Source organism: Vespa velutina, chromosome 8 (assembly GCF_912470025.1).
Source record: "Vespa velutina chromosome 8, iVesVel2.1, whole genome shotgun sequence".
Lineage (NCBI taxonomy): Eukaryota > Metazoa > Arthropoda > Insecta > Hymenoptera > Vespidae > Vespa > Vespa velutina.
Genome location: NC_062195.1, coordinates 8,215,105 through 8,235,278, shown reverse-complemented (window position 1 = coordinate 8,235,278; position 20,174 = coordinate 8,215,105). Strand labels below are relative to the sequence as shown.

General features: G+C 35.8%; 1 protein-coding gene across 24 annotated transcripts in view; it reads right to left on the bottom strand.

The window, feature by feature from the left end:
• The window catches only part of LOC124951198 (ephrin type-B receptor 1-B), a 159,172-nt gene extending 144,337 nt beyond the window's left edge, over positions 1 to 14,835 (bottom strand). For all 24 annotated transcript variants that reach the window (XM_047499151.1, XM_047499153.1, XM_047499171.1 and 21 more), the window contains exon 1: positions 14,596 to 14,835. The gene's annotated coding sequence lies outside the window, so the exon portion shown is untranslated. The remainder of the gene's footprint in view (positions 1 to 14,595) is intronic.
• Between the last annotated feature and the right edge of the window lie 5,339 nt (positions 14,836 to 20,174).

Genomic DNA, 20,174 nt, shown 5'->3' with positions numbered 1-20,174 from the left:
ATATATATATATATATATATGTGTATGTATGGCGAATGTATAAGTATGTGTGGTAGATACACGTGCAAACTTATATTTACATGTATAGCTTTAGGAAACTCTCCGGAAACTCGATGTTCGATCGTAGTTTCCGACGAAAGTAGTAACCTTTTCGCGTTACGCTCGATTTATATCCATTCTAACCTAAATATCTTACGTAGCGACGACCACAAAAATTTTCGACCTTTTTCTTACTCCTTCCCTTCTCCTTTAACCAATTTTCTTTCTTTTTTTTTTCTCTTTTTATTAAAGGAAATAAAATGAATGCCGAAATCGAACAAACTTTAAATTGTAAGACAAGGATCAAACTTTAATCGAAAGGTCGATATCCATGAAATTATTTTTTTTTCTGTATATGATAGAAAATAAAATGGCGCATATTTTTTTGTTTCTTTCTTTCTTCCTTTTTTTTTTTTTTTTTTTTTTTTTTTTTTTTTTTTTTTTTTTTTTTTTTTGAACAGACATCGTTTTATATAATAAAATAAAATTTGCAACCATTTTGAAAGTGTTATTCTTTTTTCGTCAATACATATATCAATAGTTTTAAACGAGGAATGATAAACGACGACAATAATATTATCGTAAAAATGTTTTGGTATTACGATCTAGAAATATATTTATTTAGAAATATCGTTGAGAAGATAGAAAAATATAAAAATCGCGTTAAAGGCTTATGGTCGTTTGTGCGACAGGTTTGCTCGCGTGCGGTCGCGCGCATAGTCCGTTGCATTCTTCACGAGTGCAACAAGAGAAAGAAGAAACGCGAATAAGGAGGATGAGGTGGAGGAGGAGAGGAGGAGAGGTAAGGAGGAAGAAGAAGAAGCAGACAGGGCGGAACACAATGGAGCGAAAACCGGAAAGAGGTACGCCCACTTCCCAAAAAAATGGACCCTCCAATGAAAAGGGAAAAAGGTCGGTGCGCGCGCGCGCTCGCGCACGTCGCGAACCGGGACACCGATCGCCGCGAAACGAAAGGTGCGCGCACTGCCATTGGCCAGATTCCCATGAAATTCGAGCAGCAAATAAGGCGAATCCTCTATTCACGAGCAAAGGCCTCGACAATGAGAAAAATAAAGCCGAAATCCGTCCTCGTAGTTACCGTCGGTATTTACTGCACAAGCCGACCCATGCTTTCTCTGTCTGTCTGTCTGTCTGTCTGTTTCTGTCTGTCTCTCTCGTTCTCTCGTTCTCTCTCTCCTTCTTTCTATCGTGTATATGTATGTGTATATGTTTGCGTGTTTGTGCGGACGAAATTGCGTGCGAATCAAATCCTACCAATTATCGCCATTGCCCTTGGTAATTCGCCGTGCCACCTTCGAATTTAAATTCCTATCCATGTAATTCAGTTCGAAGTTAAATTTTGTAACATTCTTTTTTTTTTCTTTCTATATATATAGTAAAAAATAAAAATATAAAATATGTGTATATATGAGTGTGTATATATACATATAATTTAGCTATTTGAATAAATAAAGGTGAGAAATGAATTTTTGCATATAAATTAGAGTATAAGTATTATGCAATAGTATATTACTTATAATTAATAATATTTTATTTTTCTGTCACCACGTTAAAATATATTTATTGTTATTGTTGTTATTGTTATTATTATTATTATTATTATTATTATTATTATTATTATTATTATTATTATTATTATTATTATTATTATTATTATTAAAAATTTCGAAGCTAATTTCTTCTTTACCTAAAACTTTTGAGATCAGAATGATTCCCTTCGTTTATATCGACGATGACGTGTTTAGCGATTTTGGGGTGAACACGAGGATCATTTTTTTGAGTCTTTTTATCTTCGTATTGTCAAGATAACGTACCGGATCGTTCAGGGGTTTTAACTCTCCTTAAACCTTTTTTTCTTTTTTACTCGATGAAAAGAAAAACGAGGACTATACAATCTGCCGATTAACTTTGTACTTCGCCGATGTATCGGACAAAATTGTCGTTACGAGGGGGCTCAACGCGTGCCAATCGTTAAGTCCGAATTCTCTGACGACACGTGGACGAACAATGACTCGTCGTTTACCCTGTCGAAGAAATTCATGAGCGGAAAGAAGAGAAAAAGAGAGAGAGAAAGAGAGAAATACTCTCGTCTATACATATCCACCCGTCGTTAATCGTACTTACGACACTAAATACCCAACGACAAGGGCCGTTTCCATAAAGATGATTGCGATCTCCCTTTCTATCTCTTCTTAACCTCCCTTTATCCAATAAATATATTTATACTCCCGTCATTTTAACGAACGTTTTTCGAAATACGTTTCTTCATTTATTCTTGTGAAAAAAAAAAAAAAAAAAAAGAAAAAAAAATGCGATTTTAAAACTTTTATAAATACATATATATGAGAGAGAGAGAGAAAGAGAGAGAGAGAGAGAGAGAGAGAGAGAGAGAGAGAGAGGTATATGACATGTGCCACTTTCATAATCAACGACTCAAATGAATCGACTCTGATTTTGCAACGAAAAACCGAACTCAAGGATATAATAAACGTTCAAATTTATATGTTCATATTAAACATAAAATCAAAAATTAAAATAAATCTGCAATAATGGTCTATCCAATGGAAAGGCAGAAACGAAAAATAAAAAATTTATTGCTTATACGTAAATAGCTAATAGATAATAATAATCACGTAAGTGATTAGTAATCTAAGAGATGTTTCAATAAACAAATTTGTTACATCATTCAGTGTATATACTATCAACTAAATATAGACGACGACCTTACGATAAGTTTTTTTTCTAGAAAGTGCAAGAACGTTCGATAAATAAGTAGGTCGCGAGACCTTTCATCCCGGATTGTCGTTAAATCGAATAAAATCTCACCGATTAAATTTCTATGTACGCCCATTTTTACATCTAATAATCACATTATCATTTCTAATCGATGTTTCCGAGGATATTCTTTTTTCTCACTCTCTCTCTCTTTCTTTCTTTTTTTTTTTTTTTTTTTTTTTTTTTTTTTTTTTTTTTTTTTTTTTTATTTTATTTTGTAGAACTTTTAGGTACAGGTGTCTCAAGATCGTCGTTTCGATGCAATTGCCGATTATATCGATTGGCCTTGGTCCAGACTTAAAACGATTTAAAGAATTTCTATACCCGTATAAAAGATTTCTCTCTCTCTCTCTCTCTCTCTCTCTCTCTCTCTCTCTCTCTCTCTCTTTCTCTCTCTTTCTCTTTTTTTCCGTCTTTCTCGCATTTGCGCGAACGATGATACGCAAATTGAAATTCCTTCTTCCGGCAGACACCGTACAAAAAAAAAAAATATATATATATATAAAAAAAGAAAAAAAAGTAAAAACTCTTTTCCTTCTAAAGATCCGTATATTTCCCTCCCTTCTCTTCTTCGCCCTCTCTTCCTCTCTTGTCTCTCCTCCCTTCGTCAAGAAATCGTACGCGATATTTAGTCGGACAACACGCGAGAAATGAAACGAGTTAACCTTGCGAAACGAATGAAATTGAAGTTTCCTACTTCTTTTATATAAATTCCTTCTTGGCTTACGCGAAAGAGAATCTCAATCTCACGAAACGATCTATCTCTGGTAATAATTTTTCGGTTACAAACTAATCATTCGACATAATTATCCTTTTTATCTTTTACTTACGTAACGCGATTCTGTTATTTTCGTTCGTTTCGAGATAAAAGACGATCATAAAATAGTCGAAATCATAGTATGTGTCTCATTAAAAGTCTAAAAGATTCTTAAATTATAAAATAAATCAAAGATTCTTATTTCACGATGCGTAAGAAATTTTAATATTTTTCGACCATCGAACAAGCGACGACGATGATAATGATGATGATAATAATAATAATAATAATAATAATAATAATAATAATAAAAATAATAATAATAATATTATAAAAAATAAGATTAAAAAATAAAGAAAAAGAAAAAGAAAAGAAAAATAGGAAGAGGAAGAGTATCCGAAAATCGAATTTCGCGTCTCGGGAGGAACGCGATCTTATCGTCCTTGTGGAACGTTATCTCGACTGGTATCTCGTCGGGTCAAAACGTGACCTTGCCGGTAATATAATAATATGGCTGAACGCCGAGGACGAGTGGGACGTTAGCGTAAATGCGTGTAGGTGCGGAAAGCAGGTAACCCTAGATGCTAGATGGACCGTCGAGATTAGTAAGGAAGAAGAAGCAGAAAGAGGACTCCGTATTCTTCTTCCTTCTTCTTGCGAAAGGATAAGAGAAAGAGAAAGAGAAAGAGAGAGAGAGAGAGAGAGAGAGAGAGATGCGTTTCTGAGATTTGGAACGGTCGATAAAGCTGACCGATGAGCCTCGAATTTTGAGGCTCCCGGAAGAATTTCAGTTTTTTCTTTTTTTTTTTCTTTTTCTTTTCGGCTGCAATCTTCCTTTCGAAATGCAATAAAATGAAGTTTACTCACTATTTTAAGTTTTACGCTTAATATATTTTTTCTTTTTTATATTACCCAAGTTTAATTTCAAATGAGTCTAGATATAACAAAATTTATTGTTTTATTGTGCAGTTTGAAATTAAGAAGAAAGAAGTCGAATCGTAAATTCTTTAAGCCGAAAAAGTTCGAGCCGAAGGATAGTTATCCTAGCTTTCTTAACGTGAATTATACTTTGGATAGCTAATAAATTAACATGTATATATATATATATATATAGAAAGAACTGGAATGCGAAGGAATTTCAACGGCAAGTTCGCGATGTAATCGGAAATCGGTCGAGTGTGTTCGAGGGTGTGCGAGATATTCGACGCTTGTTCGAGACCGGTAATATACTTCGAACGCCTACGTCATAACACAATTAAATGTAGTTAACAATTGGCTCAAAAGTACTATACAATTTCACGCTTACAATGGTTTATCGATATTTTCTTTATTAGGATAAAAACATTGAATACGTTTCTAAATTTCTTTATTAATATCTTAAAATCGTTTATGTGAAAAACGTGTAAGTATTGGTAGTCGATATCCAAATACGATTATATAACGTTGCTTAATAGTTATGCCTAAATTATTAATCAAAGTTAAAAAAAGAAGAAAAAAAATCGATGTATTTAAATCTTCAAAATGTCAAGTTCGTTAAATCATAATGTCATTTTATATTAGAATCTTAGATAGAATATAAGCTATAATTTTACGTAAAATTTTGAGGAAAAAGAAAAAAAAAAAAATAAAGCTCATCTTGTGTCCTCGTCGAAAATTCGAAACGAAGAAAGAATCAGAGTAAAGAAATATTCGAAGCGTGATACTTTTCGAGTGGCACGGTTCATCGCGTTCGACAACGATCCGTTCAAGGAAAAAACTTGTTCCGAGCGACGACGATGAGGACGATGATGAGGACGATGATGAGGATGACGATGAGAACGACGATGAGGACGAAGAAGACGAACATCGTACATAAGGCCATCATATAGATATAGATATAGATATAGATATAGATATAGATATAGATATAGATATAGATATAGATATAGATATAGATATAGATATAGATATATGTTTGTATGTATTAGGGGGACCGGAAAGTAATGTCGTTTCTGCGCATGTCGATATTTGATTATGATTAAACATAAAAACTTGTTAAAAATTTATTCGTTTGAATTTAATTTAAGAAAGCGACATTACTTTCCGGTCCCTCTAATATATGTACATATATATATATATATATGTATGTATGTATATGTATTGGATAATATCAAAACCCTCTTCCCCTCTCTCTCGTATGCACTTCGTTCTTCTCTCTTTTCGGCTTGAGCATCGAAGTCGCCGGCCTTTGACACATAGGTACGCTTTGTAAGTACGAGAGAGAAGAGAAGAGAGAGAGAGAGAGAGAGAGAGAGAGAGAGAGAGAGAGAGAGAGAGAGAGAGAGAAAGAACATAAAGCAGAATAAGAGGGGAAAAAAGAGAAAGAGAAAGAGAAAGAGAAAGGGAAAGAGAAAAAGAGAAAGAAAGAGAGAGAGAGAGAAAGAGAGACATAGGGGGTTAAAGGTTTTTCCTCTCGGGAAAAACGAGGCCAGAGCGGTGGCTCTTCTACTGAAAGCTGAAATCCAATACTTTTACCATTTCCTACGCTTTTTCCTCGCTATATTCCGAGCTTTGCCTAGCGAGTTTTCGAGAAACGCGTTAGCGAGAGACGCAAAAGTACGATAGCAGGCAGGTGGCTACGATGGTTTTATGACGTGCTGCTGTAGTACTTGGTAATAGTACCTACTGGTAGTTATGGTGCCCCGTTGATGTTGCCTGCACTACTTTCACTATTTCCACTGGTCTCACCGAGGTTCTCGATCGTTTAAAAGCGGACTCGAGCCAAACGGAGACTACGTGAATCGCTTTGTAACACTTTCACGATGCAATTACCTAGCGAGTTTGCCAGGGACTTCGTCGTCTAGAATAATACCAGTAATCATAATTAATTGGTCGAATCCTCGGCACCGATCGCGAGATTGCCTCTCAGTAAACCTGTACCTAACGTTGTTAGATACAAGTGTGTGTGTGCGCGCGTGAGAAAGAGAGAGAGAGAAAGAGAGAGAAAGTTAGAGACAGAGGAGAGGCACCATCTTTGCTCAGCCATGATCATTTTCGTCTAACGGTTCGACGATTATCAAGCAGATCCGAGAATCGGATAGTGGAGACGACAAACGTCTAAGATCCGTGTTCTCACGTCTCGCGAACAATCTCGAGTTTAGAGCCGTACAAACTCACGGGATCGACTCTCTTGTTAAAACGATGACCCTGACTACTTTTCGAAGGAGAAGAAGAAGATGAAGACGAAGACGAAGACGAAGAAGCTAAGGAGAAAGAGAACGGAGAGAAATATCCACGCCCCGAGGACAACCACCATACGACGGAGATTAACGCGTCGCGTGAGTTTTTCAATTCGCGTTCTTCTCAAGGTCCTCCACCTTACATCTTTTCAACAATACTTTACTCAACGAAAACTTTCAGGTCGTAAAAGCGTATGCCATGTTATATATTACATATATATATATATATATATATATATATATGCGTGCAAAATTCATCCCCTCTGGGGACACCTACAAATCCTTCTTCTAATTCCATTTTCAACGTTAAATTACGATGAGAAACGCGAGAAAAGAGAAAATTACACACGGTCTCCCGGGTGTCCCGGACTTTTCGTCGTTATACTTTATTCCTATCTTGTTTTTCATACATAGATATATACATAATCACGTAAAGTGCCTTTATACATATTTATTTTATATTCGATTAAGTAATAAATAATTCGTATCTGTAAAGAGTATAAGTAAAAGAGTTATCATCGGAATAGATTTATCTGAAAATTTTCATACGTTTGATTTGAAAATGATTATATTATAGATTAAACAAGGAGACAAAACTTTTATATAATAAAATAAAATGGTATTTATTTATCATATATTGAATCAATTTAATATTTTATTTTATACGATAGATTTTTTTTTTTTATTATTATCGATACTTTATAAGAATATTCGCAAAATATTGCGAATCGCTCAATAAAGTCGTACGTAGACGGGCACAAACACAGACGAAGGATAAAAACACGAGTTATGCTTCGGTAGACATGCATACACGTACACGCTAGACATCCTCCCCTTTTCTACGCTCATCTCAGAGAATCGCGTTTGTAAAGCGTGCAGAGCAAAGCTTCTCTCCGCAAATTCTTCGGGATCATAACGCTCCGTTACGTCACGATCGAGTGTCCTTTTGTAAGGGACATATCTTTGTGTGAGCATCCATTGAGAGCCACATAATCGAATCACACGGGGTCAATGAAAGATCAACGTACCACCCAACGTAACGTCCTTTATGAACATCGATAGTTTTTGTTCTTTTTCCGAAAAATATATATATATGTATATATATATATATTAACACATTAACGTCACTTGTGATATATTTATATATAAATTGTGAAATAATATAATAAATCTTTCTGTAGCTTTGTTTTTGGTTTGAAATACATCAAAAACGTCGAAGAACATTTATTATCAGATTTCTGAAGTATTTCAGCTGCACCGTCGGCAATTTGAAATTTATCAATCATCGAAAATATGATACGTATGATATCTATTATTACAATGATAAAGAATTTTAAGAACAATGAGATTGTTCGTAACAATCATCATTCATCGGTCAAAGATCGGTTAGCATTCAAAGAAATCATAATAAACGGCTAGAATTATAGTAAGAAGGATATCTTCCATCTATGTTCCTACGTTCCTACGGTTGAAAAAGCAAAAGGGTCGCACGATAAAAAATTAATGATATTCCATGTCGTCTCTCTCTCTCTCTCTCTATCCGCCAAGAAAACTAGTGTTTCGACGATTCCTTCACGTTCGGTAGAACGTGACGAGCTACGCAAACCGAACTTAAATAAACTCTGTGTAAACGACAAGAACATGCTACCTGTGTGCCAACAGGTAGAAAAATGGGGGAGGGGTTGGTGCCCCTTTTCTCTTTTCTTTTCTTTTTCTTTCCCACTCTTTCTTTTTTTTCTCTTTTTTCTTTTTAAACCGACCACCCATCATAAAGTTAGCACTCTACCTGATCTAGCAGGTCTTCACCAAGTAGCACGATGATAGCGATCGATCGTTGAACGTAACCCGGCTTTTTTCATGACGAGACCATATCACGTAAAAATTCATTTTCTTTTCCAATCTATCCTTCACTTTCGACAAAAAAAAAAAAAAAAAAAAAAAAAGAAAAAGAAAAAGAAAAAAAAAAAGAAAAAGAAAAAAAAACGTTTCGACAAAAAGAAAAAGAAAGAAAGAAAATAAACCATCGCGATTTAAGCCATCAATATTATCCTAAAAATCGGCTATCAAAAAGAATGAATGTCACATCGACGAAAGATGAAATTTTAAAAAATCGTAACCAGACAAAAATACTACTAACCATCCGTCGATCATAAAACACGATAATTACTATCAAATTGTAATATCATCAAGTCTTAATATCCCTTATCTCGTATTTTTTTTTCTTCTTCTTTATTTCTTTTTTCTCGAAGGGAAGTTCTAGAAGAGTGACTAACTCGGGAAGGAATGTTTTACCTTCAAAACGATTGGATGAGTCATTATTAATCGCTGAACCGTAACCTTAAAAATCAACAGAATCGTACCACGTTAGGATTACTTGAAACAAGATTCTGCGAACTTGCTACACGGAAGTATTCTTCTAATGTAATTTACAGTTATAGCTCGTATAAGATACATTATACATACATACATACATACACACACATACACACACACATATACAATATATATATATATATATTTACACACATACACACACACACACACACTAAACTTCCATAATTTTCGTACCATACGTTATCCATGAATTCACTGTATGCAGAATGATAATCCCTTAATAACAGTTCGAAATCGTAATCACCCGAAGAGCCCTTCTCAAAGTTGATCTTCGACGGTACTGTTACGTTTGTTTGAGAGAGAACGTACGAAGGTCTTCTGAGGATTACGCGCAAACTTCACGAACGAAGAAAATCCCGTTGTCGACATGGCCGCCTTGATGTTTCTACCAACTATGCAACTACGACGATGACGACAACGACAACGACAACGACAACGACAACGACGACAAGGGGATATGATCCGTCATTGGGAGTGTTTACCCGCGCAAAATATTTGCGCGAAGAGCCAAGTTCAAACACCAGCGGCTCATCTACGAACTCTCATTCCTTGTACTCATACGTGTGCCAGCTCGCGCGCGCGCACACTAATCCTAGAACAAGATCCTAGAACGTTTTCCATCGGGAACACGACATTCTCCTGTCTCTTCTCACCTTCGACTTTTCTTGGTTTTTCTTCTTCTTACTTTTCTTGTTTTTTCTTTCTTTTTTTTTCTCTCTTCTACATATCCTAATATATACTTATATAAATTATATTAGAAATATTGTTCGTACCTAACTTTGTGAAGATGTATTAAATAATATATGTATACATCACTGTTTTCTTCGATGTATTGCTCGATATTAACGAGATAACGGACAAACAACACCTGTCACACCTTTGCTTAACGATAAAGGGATGTATCTCCTTGCAGGGTCGACAAGGATCAAGGTCTAGGAATTTCGGTAAATACGATTTCTGAGATAACGTGTTCTAAGCCTTATAACAAAATTCACAACAACAAGGGATAACGGAAATGGCAGTGAGTCTAAATCGCACGATTGTTCTTTCCCTTTTTTTATTACGAATAAATTTTACTACGATCAGCGACATCTACATCATTTTCTCTAGTTGCTTGATAAATTCTGACTTTTTAGTTGGAACGAACACGAATGGGAGGAAAAAAAAAACATAAAAAAAGAAAATAGGGAGACAGAGAAAGAGAGATAAAAAAAAAATTGTTCGTTTTGCAAAGTGGCTTTAATCGTACTGCCAATTTACTAATTGTAAGTATGCGAATATTTTCGAGAGTTATAGATGCACGGACGCATGCACACTGCACGTAATGAACGCATGCACGCATGCACGCATGCACGCACATAACGCACGCACGCGAATATCGACCCAATCATATTTTGTAGAAACGGGAAAATAGTGGTACTGGGAAAATTTATTTCCTCCATCGAATCGAGAGCCTGTAATTCCCGCGCAAAATAAATTTCGCCCATGCGAGGCAAGACAAAACTGATTTTTGTCGACGGCAGGGAATCCGAAATATGGACCGCGTTTTAACGAAAGAGCCGCGCTCCTCTCGGCTCTGAATCGCTCTCATATTCGTCCTGTATAACGCTGATGCGAGTACATTTCGCATTTTTCGCGAGGCAATTCTCGTGAAAGAAATTTCAAAGAAAAATCATCCCGTAAATATGAAACACTTGCAAACTTTAATAGTTGACTTGAAAAACGTTTGATTACAAAACAAAACCAAAAAAAGAAAGAAAAAAAAATAAAGAATCAAGTCTCGTATCATGAAAAACTTGATTTAATTGAAAGAGTAAATACCAATATGTTTATTATATTTATTTCTTGTACGATATATATTGTTTGTTTTCTTTTCTTTTTCTTTTTTTAAGGACAAACAAATAGATACGCAAAAATTAGTTGAACGTTTATGTTCGTGGTATTCAGAAAACGTAGACCTTCTTCTTTTTAACGTTTTGCGACATCGACGGAACGATTTGTTCACGATCGGGCGTGACGTCAACGACTATGCCAGGCGTAGTCTTGACAGTGACCGATCGACCGTTTAAGTTAGAGAAATGCCATATGTTTTCGGCGAGTATCGTGTCACTAGACTAGTAACAAAAAGAAATTTCGATAGAGCGAAAGTAAACGTGTTTTGAGTTGACGAAAATAAAGAAAGGCAGGGAAAAAAAATGATGAAAAAAAGTCGACAGATAAATAAATTACGAAATTCTTTCTCGTATTTTTTATACTATATATATGTACGTAAACGTCTACATATATGTATTTACGTATATATATGTAGTATAAAAAATGTTTAATCATAGATAATTATAGACAATATCTATTAACAAAAATTTGTTCGTTGTTTAAACGTACGCATTTATATACATAAATATATATATATATATATATATATAAAGTTATAAGGATTTATCCAATACCGTAACTCGTAAAACCATTGTTCGAAATGAATACTATATGGAAGAACAAAAAAAAAAAAAAAAAAAAAAAAAAAAAAAAAAAAAAAAAAAAAAGAAAGAAAGAAAGAAACGAAAACAAGAAGAAAAAAAAGGAAAAAAAAAAAAATACTCATGATATCATTTTTTTTACTGAAATATTGGTAGATTTATTGGAAGAACGTCGAAACTAGGAGAATGAAAAAAATATTCTATATATTTTTACAATATTTCTCGATACGATATCCAAATAGGAATATAACTATACGTTATAAACGAGAAGGGCTGGAGAAATTCCCCATTGAATCCGCTAATTACGATACAGTAGTACAGAGAATCACTCTCGTCAAACTGAAACGATGAGAAACGCATGTCCATTGATCGGTTGACTCGAACAAAACTCTGCGTTCATTGCGATTCTTAGGGTTATCGAAATGTTGCTCTTTCCTTATCAATCAAAAGCGAATTTCTAATGCACACGCGCGTGTATATATATCGTATCTAAACGAAAATATTTACATTAACGAAAGAAATCAATGCGATATCGACGATATCAAATATAATTACATTTTCTTATACTCGATTGTCCTTACACTTTCTATTAATAAAAATAATAAAAATAAATAAATAAATAAATAAGTAAATAATAAGAAAGAAAACATGTCGGAAAATTAAACATCTAACGAAAAAAAAAAAAAATAAATAAATAAATAAATAAAGAAAAAGAAACTACGAAATACGAAGGAAACGATAATTGAATTGTTTCTAATATTTCAATATAACGAACGAGTTATAAAATCGAACGTATAATCACTTGACATATGTCATACCGTTTTTAAATCTCGCTAAATCATTTCCTTCGATAACACGGTAATATCGATAAAAAAAATATTGTATGATTGGAGCTTTTTAATAAAGTTTCGAACAATCTGAATCAATATATTTTCTTTCCTTATTAATATCTATTCTTATAATACATGTGTGTGTGTGTGTGTGTGTATGTGTGTATGCGTGATAAAATTTGGCCGGAATTATTCTGAAACATTTTCTAAATATATCGACGTATGAACGTATAAAAGTCATCGATGATACAATCATTGGGAGATCGTTTCTCGATAACAAATCGCTATTTCACCCTATTCCACTATATATACATACGTACACACATACATACATATATATATATATATATATATATATACATGTATGTGTCGCGTATGATACTGACACATCGTAACTTTGTCGTCGAGGATCTATCAAACTCTGACAATATGATTCGAGTGTATCGTAAATCCTTCGATATATAGCATAAATTGCGAATTGAAGCAGAGATATCACTATGGTTCGTCGATTTTAGGTGTTTCTCGCGTATCATCTAGATGTATTGTATATAACTTTACGAGCTACGATATATTATCTGAACTTAACGATGCAATTTAGTTAATTCCTATGGGAACTTTTAAAAGAACAGAAGATCATTACATCGTATTTTGATATATATTAAGTACCCGTGACGATAAATTACCAAGGAACATAACGTCGGTTAGTTTTAAAAAGTCATTTTAGATTTTGTAAAAAAAAAAAAAAAAAAGAAAGAACAGTTGGAAAAACAATGTCACTTTCTTTTTCGGAGGAAGAAAATCGTTTACTCTCTTCTTTGTAAGTTTACTTTTCCCATCAATGAATAAATGAAATGTTCGAAAAACTTTCAGTATTGAAAAGAATTAGTTTTTTTAAAGAAGAGTCGAATTTTAATAGACGAGATCGAACAATTCTCTCTATTTACGCATATATATGAAAATAATTGTGATTTATAAGTACCGAATTTAGATACGTATATAATTTAAATGTTAAAATATTTAACGTTCAACATTGAATACTTCTTCAATCTCTCAATTTATTTAAAGTGAATCCGCTTCAGTAATGAATTTAAATCATTATTTCCAATAGTACAAGAACATCAACGATCCTGCACACAAAGAATTCGTTTACATCACGAAATTTTTGAAACCAATGTTTGATTTCAAGAGCTGTATGTTCGCTAATTATCTCTTGGTCAAAACCAAGGTTGATAATTTGAGTAGTTTCTGCTGCTGTTGTTACTGCTCCTGTTACTTTACGTTCCAATTGAAACTCATACAAATAAAATCCCTCGAATTTGTTCTTCCCCCATGATCAATTTAAGAGCTTAAATTCTACAATACTAAACGATGAAAACGATGATACAAGAAAAATATCATTCGTGTTTATTTCATCGTTAACCGGGTAAGGAGTAATTAAAACTGGTGCCAAATTTAAAATAATAAAAACCGCAATTATTTTTCTATCGATCCAATATATATATATATATATATACATATATGCACATGCAGAGATAGGAGTTACGAATTCGACTAACATAAGTCCCTTAACCAGGGGAACTAAACCGGTTTTTCCCTAGAGCGTACTCATAAGAGGGGGATTAATTTCGCGTTCGGTCGGTAAGAAGTATGCTGGAAAGAAAGAAAGAAAGAAAGAAAGAGAAAGAAGAAAGAGAGAGAGAGAGAGAGAGAGAGAGAGAGAGAGAGAGAGAGAGAGAGAGGGAGAGAAGAAGCGATTACGATTTTCGCATGGTTATGATGACAGTCAAGAAAACACGAGTTTACTGACACTAAATATGTTTCCTAGAACCAGATTCGTACCCAAAGTAATAAAGAATAAAAAATAATAACAATAACAATAACAATAATAATAATAATATTAATAATAATAAAAGAAAAAAATAGACAAGGAACAACAAGAAATAATGACGAAGAGAAAGATGAAAAGGGATAGAAAAAATTTTCGCCAAAAAATAATAATAATAAAGAAATACACTACACACAAAAAATCATACATATACACACACTCGCACGTTATCGATCGAAGAAAACTAAAAAACTTAACTCACCTGTAAGAAATAGTCGAGGAGAGATGGCTTCTTGTTTTCGGCCCCGTCTAGATCCTGAAGGTTAGCGGGACGGATGATATTCCACGTTTTGTCTGACGGGTTTGTCAGTAGGAGAAATAAGAAAAGAGGTAAGAAAGAGATAGAGAGAGAGGGGGGGAGGGAAGGAAGACAGGAAGATAGAAAGAGATATATAGAGAGGGAGAGAGAGAGAGAGAGAGAGAGAGAGAGAGAAATAGAGAGGAGATACAGAAAAATGAAATAAAATAAAATAAGGAAGAAAAACAAGAACGATGAGGAAAGGGAGGGAAGAAAAAAGCACCAGTGAAGTAAGAAGAGGAGAAGGAGGAGAAAGAAGAAAAGGAGGAGAAGAAGAAGAGAGAGAGGGGGCCTGGCTTAGTCGTGTCTACGGTGAGTTCGAAGGAACGGACGTACGAAACGTACGACGAAGCAAAGTCGTTTTCTCGGGCTCTGCCGCGAGGACAGGCGGTCGGGTTCGCGATTCGCGGAATGCCGCCCGAGCCGGCTGGCTCCGACGGGGCGCGCGGCCCGTAGAGAGGAGAAGAGGAGTTGAGAGGAGAGGAAAGGAGAGGAAAAAGAAAAGAGAGAGAAAGAGAGAGAGAGAGAGAGAGGAGTAGAACGAAGAGGAGGAGGTACAGGAGGACGCGGGATGTGGTGGCGCGCGGAGAGCAAAAGGACGAGTCGAGGAGAAAGGTTTCTCTCCGTCGTCGTCTTCTTCTTCTTCTTCTTCTTCTTCTTCCTTCTCTTCTTCTTCTTCTTCTTCTTCTTCTTCTTCTACTTCTTCTTCCTCTTCTTCTTTGCACTCGCTAAGGATTGGAAAAAACGCAACGAGTTCAGAGAGAGAACGCGGCACTAAGAAAGAACAACGGCAATGATAATGACGACGACGAGGACAACGATGACGATGAGAATAACGAGGATGACGATAACGATGACGATGACGACGATGACAACGAGTCACAAGATTGCTTTGTAGCGATGCTGTTGAACGGAAAAGCGCTCTTGCGGACGAAGCCGAGCGCCATTTTAACTCGCGGCACTCGCGGTTAACGCGAGAGAAATGGGGGGAGGGAAGGAGGGCGAAGAGGTGGGTGGCAGGAGCAGTGAGGAGTTTGGGGATGAAGAAGGAGATAAAGATAGAGGTAGATAGAGATAGAAAGGTGGACACGCGCGTGAGATCGGCACCCTTCTAAAATCGCGCACTTGGATCTTCACCTTCGTTCACTTTTAACACTTGGTCATCACGGTTTCACCCGAAAAGGACGCTTAGAGAATAAGCCGCCGTGATCCGACGAAAACCTTCTTCGTTCTTCGATTCTTCGTTTTCTCCTTTCTATTACATCTCTTATTGTACTTTTCTCTCTCTCTTTCTCTCTACATATATATATATATATATATATATATGAAGAAACGACCTTTCTCGGCACGATACTCGGTTCGTTTCTTCGCGAATTAAATCGTTGTCTATATACTTATTTCTTTTCTTTCTTTTTCTTCCGTGTCGTCTCTATGTTTTGACTTGTCTCTGGAATTCCCCTCTCTCTTTCTCTCTCTCTCTCTCTCTCTCTCTCTCTCCCTCTTTGTATTTAACGAGAATAATAACTCGATGGTGGTAGTCCGAGAGAATCGCAAACAGTCTATGTGTGTGTGCGTGTGTGTGTGTATATATATATATGTCCCTATGCATATATGTATCTACATATATATATATATATAAAATACGTTCTCTGCGCGATCACCGAGAGACACGTCCGTCGTGCGCAGCGAGAGAACACGAACTGAAGCGCCGAGTAAAGCCGAACCGAGACGAACTCGTGCGACAGCGACGGTGGTAGCGGCGGCCGACGACGGCGACGGCGGAACCGAACGAACGAATGCACCACCAGCCGAATGTAGCACCGAAGCAATGTAGCGCCGAACGAAGAGGTCGCCCGGCTGCTATCCGCCGTACCGCTATTCGGCCATCTTACGCTAGCGCCGCCACCCGGGCTGCACCCTCTCTTCCCACTCGTCCACCATTTTCCTATAGTTCTCTCTTTCTCTCTCACTTTTTCTCTCTCTCTTTCTCATACACTCCCTATACCTATCCCTACTTCTTCACCTCTTCTCCTTCTCTTCTACAGAAAGATCGTTCGTTCAGCCGCGCTCTTCTCTGATCGCACACGATGCGTCTATCCGACAAATGCCGACGACGATTTTTCCTCAATCCTCGGTGATTATAATTTATATTTTTCATTAGTTTTATCGTCTGGAAAAAAAAAAAATTTTATTGTTATTCCTACATTTAAAAGATTTTCCTCTTTCTTTTTCACAATCTTTTCTCTATTTTCGATAAACGATCTTCTCCTCGTCCAAACTCGTGCCGCGAGTTCATTGATTTTTTGAGCTCGTCAAGTATAAGTCGCGCGCATGCGCGCCACCGCGCACCGGCGTGACATCGTTCTCTCTCTTTCTTTCTCGCTCTCTCTCTCTCTCTCTCTCTCTCTCTCTCTCTTTCTCTCTCACTATCTCTTTCTTTATCTTTATCTCTCTTTCTCTCTATATCTATCTACCTTGTTCTCTCTCTCTCTCTCTCTCTCTCTCTCTCTCTCCTGCTCTCTCTTTCTCTTTCTCTTGATTCTACCGACGAACCTATCGGACTTGAATTCCTGGTGACTTTCGCCCGCGGCGTGCCGTTCTTACGAAGAACAACTCTCTCTCTCTCTCTCTCTCTCCTTTCTCTCTGTTTTTTGCTGTCTATATCTAACGATTATTTTTTTAAATCTACGACGATATAGCCTACCTATAAATTGCTACCGATCGAAGACTATATTTCTTTTAATTAAAGTCTTAACTTTATGCACTAGTTGTTAGTAAACTTCACAATTTTTATAAAAACTCAATGGAAAAATGTTTACGATTTTGTTAATAATTTTACTGTTGCACATTATGAATAGTTTCGATCTTCGTTAACAATTTATGTAATTAATTAAAAATAACGAAAAATATATTGTGACGTGATACGTAATCAAAATTGCTTCTATGCGAAAAAAAAAAGAAAAGAAGAAATTTTTATCGATGTGACAGATGATTTTCCAACGACGATCGCAACCCCCTTCATTGTTTTAACGAAACGATAGTCGATCAAATTGATCGATAAACCGTCGCGACAGAACGCTTTTATCACGTTAATCGTATTAATTGAAAAATGAAACGTAATGAAATTATTTATTTTTCCTTTCTTTTTTTTTTTTTTTCTTTTTACGCTAAAGATATAATTTCGATAACGATACATATTTTCGATCGTTTCGTAACATTAAATAAAGATTTTACGAGCGATATAAAATATTTAAAACAAATGGAGTCGCGCCATTTCGTTCGATCGTTTCGTTACAACTCATAAATATCCATTAACTTAGCGTATTTAAAGGTTAATGCGATGAAACGTATTAAATAAGTTATTTTACAGTTTTCATAAAGGTTCGATCAAACCAACAGAGAGATCGTGTCTCACGTACTATGTACTAGACAAGCGTACAGCGAATACTCGACAAGTCAACGAACCTTTTGGAAAAGTCGATAATATTTTTATCGAATTTGTTTAAAATATTATATTACATTTTCGAAAGTCCGGAAAATTTTGTTAAGTAAATTTGTTAATCTTTACGCAAATTACACGCACACATCATCGCCATGAAATCGGATTATGATTATTAAGTGACTAGTGGACAAGCAGAAGTTGAGAAGAGATAAGCTACGATAAGCTATCATTTTTCCGATCGACTCGGTTTCGATATAAATTGCGAAAGGAAGATGCTCTTCCTCTTTCGAACGGTTCATTTGTATATTTTACAAGATACCTGCAGGTATGTAAGATCATCGATATTTAAAGTAAATAACTTAATTTATAAAGCGCAAAATATTTCGAAATTATGAAACGTTTTGCAAATAATTAAAATGACGATATATAAAGCAAACTAATTTGTCAATTTTATAAAAGAATTATATTTGATAGATGGATTATAAATGATTTAAAGCAAAATATATTGATGTACATACACGGCTACGTGAATGAATTATGTTACCATCTTGCGTCCACGCGTCCAATTTTCCTTTAATTTCCTTTTCTCGCCTAAAGATCGTATCTTCCCACATTCACATTTATGGCGGATGATCTTTATAAACATTGGAATGTTCATGGACGAGGATGGATCCCGTGGAACACACGCGTCGCTACTTTCTCTTTCGAATACATTAAAAGACATACCGAGTTTTGTATCACGATATAAGTACGCCCGTATGCAATAAACGGCATTTCGTTTCTCAAGTATTAAAAGAAACAAACCTTTATCCAACCCATGTATACTTACCTCATACAAATTGTGATATTCATTTTCACTGAAAAGAAGTATAAAAAAAAAAAAAAAAAAAAAAAAGAAAAAAGCAATAGAAAAGAAAGCATAAAAGAAAAAAAGAAAGAGAAAAAAAAGAACGTCAACGTTCGAACTGCGCGCCCTTTGACGATATTCATCACGCGAGTCAAACGAAGATAAAATCTTTTGAGGAACATTGAGGGGAAAAAAAATGCAGAATTTCTTAAATTTAACGTAAGTTAAAGATGATCGCAGTAACATTACTCCTGCGATCTCCGAGGCTCATTACCGATACATTGGCTCGTCCTCAGCGGAAACAATAAATTTAGTAAGTAATTGGAACGGTTAGGTCGGAAAAATCATGGATGATGCGACTAATCGCTATCGTGGGGTTGTATAAATAGAAGATGAAACTGGTCGTTGAGTGATTAGTTGTTAGAAAATAAGGTGTCTTTCGAGATCTTTTCTATCTCTCTCTATCTTTCTCTTTCTTTCACTCACTCACTCACTCACTCACTCATTCGTTCACTCTCAGCTTACGGAGAGGAGGTAATCGGCCGAGTCGTGCGATCGAGATTCTCCTCCGGCGTCTCCCGGCAACTCTTTTACTCTTTCACTCTTAATCTCTCTCTCTCTCTCTCTCTCTCTTCTTCCTTCGCACGCCGACACGGCACCGTCGCGTCGGACGGCTATTTCCGCATGACATCACACCGCCCGCATTTAGGAGCAGCACGATTTTTTCTTTTCTCGTCAGTCTACATTGGTGGCCCCGTAGAGACCTGCAAGGTCAGCCTCTCTGTCTTTCTCTCTCTCTCTCTCTTTTCCACCCATGACTTCGAAATGCGTCTCCTCTCGATCGCTTTTTATTCTCTCTGATCTTCCTTCTCTTCCGTACCCCTAGCCGAGTCAAGTGGAATCAGTACCATTGATAAAAACTCTTTCCTTCCGTTGCGGTATTTCTAAAGGATTGAGAGAAACGGCGAGTAATTTCGAGAATTCGATTTCTTTCCTTCTCCGTTTTCAAAATTTTTATCGACGAAAAAGTTGAAGAAGAAGAAGAAAAAGAATTTTTACGGAAATCGATATCATTCTAGATGGAATATTGACATTTAATAATACTTAATAATTCCCGTTTTTCTCTGTCTCTCTATCTTTTTCTTTCCTTTCTTTCTTTCCTTTCTTTCTTTCTCTCTCTCTCTCTCTCTCTTT